The following is a 3,415-nucleotide window of genomic DNA, read 5'->3' as shown; positions in this document are numbered from 1 at the left end:
TCCTGCCTGGCTTTTTTCCATTTTACCCAAAAATCTCAGAGGGAAAAAAAAGCCAAGAGGAAATTCTCCTTCTAAGCAGCACTGAGCCCTGAGCAGAAATGGGATGGGGTGACAGCCCAGCTGAGCAACAGCTGGAGCAGTGAACGGACTTGGGCATCCCCAGGAGCTGGGGGAACACAAAGACCCCACCAGTACCACACTGTGAAGTGTTTTATGTGATGAGTAACAGGTATCAGCACTAAAACAGCCCTTGCAAATGTTCTGTGTCGAGGTTTTAAACAGTTCTTTGATCCAGCTGCTACCAGGTCTGGAGCACTGCGTGTATTTTCAAACACTTGGGTTTCTTCTCCGCTCCCATGGAAGCTGTGCCATCTTCTGAACACAAGGCAGTGGAAACAAGAGTAGGTGCTATGAAAACTTAACTTCATGTGAAAAGGAATTTCCTCAGGCCCTGCAGGCACAGGTTGGGCACACGGAGCCACAGCAGCCCTGGGATGAGCTCTGCCCTGTCACATTTTCTGGCCCTTTGAGCTGTTCCCTCCCAGCCCCTGCTCCAGGATTCGGAGAGGAGAGGAGAGGAGAGGAGAGGAGAGGAGAGGAGAGGAGAGGAGAGGAGAGGAGAGGAGAGGAGAGGAGAGGAGAGGAGAGGAGAGGAGAGGAGAGGAGAGGAGAGGAGAGGAGAGGAGAGGGCAATCCCACCCATGAATTACTGCCGCCAACAAAGGCACCCAAACTGAGTCAGTCCTTGGCTTTGTGTGGCCAAGGCACACAGGGATTAATTCACTGGAGTGCTTCTCTGGTGAGAAAGGACTCCTGCAGTACAGCCAGAAGGTTTAGAGAAATCATTCCTAAATCCAGCAATATTTATCCATTTCTTGCACATGTATTACAAGAGGAGAGGGGAAAGGTCCAGTTGAAGAAACTGGGAGGTCTCCAGTTGTGTTCTTATTCCTCAGTGTAATCCTCTGTTTCACATTATGCCAAGGACAATTAGCACCAATATTTTCACTGGGGCTCCCACCAGAGCAGGCAGAAGAGCACAGACAAGGGGCAGACCCCACTCCTCTCCTCCGTGGTGCTCCTACCTCCTCCACAGGCAGATCTGATTTCCTCCAGCACTTGCTGTTCTCCCTTCAGCTGAGCCTTTTCCCCTCGGGTTGCTTTTCTGTCTTCCATGGAAACTGGAAATCAGATCTCAAGACACACTTCTTACTGGTTTGGGTAGGAAGGGACCTTAAAGCCCATCTCATTCCACCCCTGCCATGGCAGGGACACCTTCCACTGTCCCAGGTGCTCCAGCCCCAGTGTCCAGCCTGGCCTTGGGCACTGCCAGTGAAGCCAGGGCTTCTCTGGGCACACCTCCCCACCCTCACAGCCAGGAATTCCTTCCCAATATCCCATCCATCCCTGCCCTCTGGCAGGGGGAAGCCATTCCCTCTATCCTATCACTCCCTGGCCATGTCAGTAGTCCTGGGGACTCTGAGCTCTCTCCCCACCCCAGCCCAGCAGCTCCACTCGTGTGTGCCCTCCCCAGCACCCACAGCCTCCACCCCAGCCTGGCTCGGGGAAGGCCAGAGCTATTTACTTGGTCACTGCAGGTGACCACAGCCCTGCCACTTGGCTGGTGTGAAGTGGCTGAGCTGTCCCAGACCCAACACAAGAATCTGAGCCTGTGAACCCACCCCAAACACAGCCTGGCTGCTCCAGAGCCCGGCCCTCCCCGAGCCTCTGGCCGAGCAGGAACACGGAGCTGGAGGTGTCTGCAGCTTCAGGCCACCCCAGCAGGAGCAGCAGGAATGCCAAATATTCCACTTCTCTGGACAGTCGAGCCCAAATAAGGCCCAGATGCCAGGAGAGCAAACACGAGGCTGATCGACCAAGTTTGGGCAAATGTGATTCAGTTCCCCAGTGCTGCAGATTCTGCCTTGTAGGATGAAATTCCTGGTTCTGTGTTCACTTATTCCTGTTCAAAGAGGAATCTGTGGAACTCTATGCATCTCTGTCAGCCCCAACTGCTTCTTTGTGGGGACAGTGCATTTGAGAAGTTCAGCTGTGAACCAAAACCAGTTCCATGGCCCAGGTAAGTCATGTAACTACCCAAAAATCCAACGAATCCCCCAAAATGGAACCACCATTTCCCGACAGGCTTGCTTACAAAAGAGACAGACACCCTGGAGATCTGTGTTACACCTTCCATGCAAAGTGATGGAATGTCCCCAGGTAATCTGTGCTTGCCATGGATAACCAGGTGCAATAACACATCAAAACTCAATTAAACATTTTCCTACAGCAACAATTGCTACAGAAGTGACATTTATTGACGTTCTGCTGTATTTACAGGTTGAACATAGTAAAACTCCAAAGTGAATGACCACTTGGCAGAAAGCACAGGAGTGCACATTAAATCTACATTTCCAACGCATCAGAGTCTCTGCTAACACAAATTATAAAAGCAAGAATTACAGGTATGTTAGGAATTGTCTCAAAAGTCCCAAGCCAAAGAAAAAAAAAAGGCCTTTTTTTTTTTTGCAAGATGGTTTTTATACAAAGTTGCAACATGATCTTTCAGTTTTACACTACAGACTTGTTCTGTGAAAACCCCTGGAGAGCCCAAAAAGTTGGTGGTGCGAAAGGAGAGGAGACTACAACACCGAGAAGAGAGACGTTAAAAGTTAATACTTGTGCCACCTGGAAATTCCCAGGACACCTCGGAATCTGGACTGCAGGGATCCCTTTGCCTCCACGGGCCCCTGGGTGCGGGGGGACTGCAGGAGCACAGCCACCCTGTGCTGTCACCTCAGCTCCAGAGCCACCCCTGTGCTGCCAGACAGGACACGGGGCACAGGGATGGACAGACAGGACACGGGGCCCAGGGATGGACATGGGCACATGGGATGTGTCCTGTGCCCATCCAGGGATGGACAGACAGAACACGGGGCACAGGGATGGACACACAGGACACGGGGCACAGGGATGGACAGACAGGACACGGGGGACAGGGATGGACATGGGCACATGGGATGGACACACAGGACACGGGGCACAGGGATGGACACACAGGACACGGGGCACAGGGATGGACATGGGCACATGGGATGGACACACAGGACACGGGGCACAGGGATGGACACGGGGGACAGGGATGGACAGACAGGACACGGGGGACAGGGATGGACTGGGACAGACAGAACACGGGGGACAGGGATGGACATGGGGGACAGGGATGGACAGGTACAGGACATGGAGTACAGGGATGGACAGGACACAATGCTCACAGGCTGTACAGGATGTGACACGTGGGGACTGTACAGGACACGGAGTTACATGGGCTGTACAGGACACAGGGCACACACACTGCACAGCACAGGGTGTCACACACAGCACAGGGTGTCACACACAGCACAGCTCAGGGTGT

This window comes from Motacilla alba, chromosome 13 (genome assembly GCF_015832195.1).
Source record: "Motacilla alba alba isolate MOTALB_02 chromosome 13, Motacilla_alba_V1.0_pri, whole genome shotgun sequence".
In the NCBI taxonomy this organism is placed as follows: domain Eukaryota; kingdom Metazoa; phylum Chordata; class Aves; order Passeriformes; family Motacillidae; genus Motacilla; species Motacilla alba.
The sequence above is the reverse complement of the archived record's forward strand: the minus strand, read 5'-3'. Positions refer to the sequence as shown.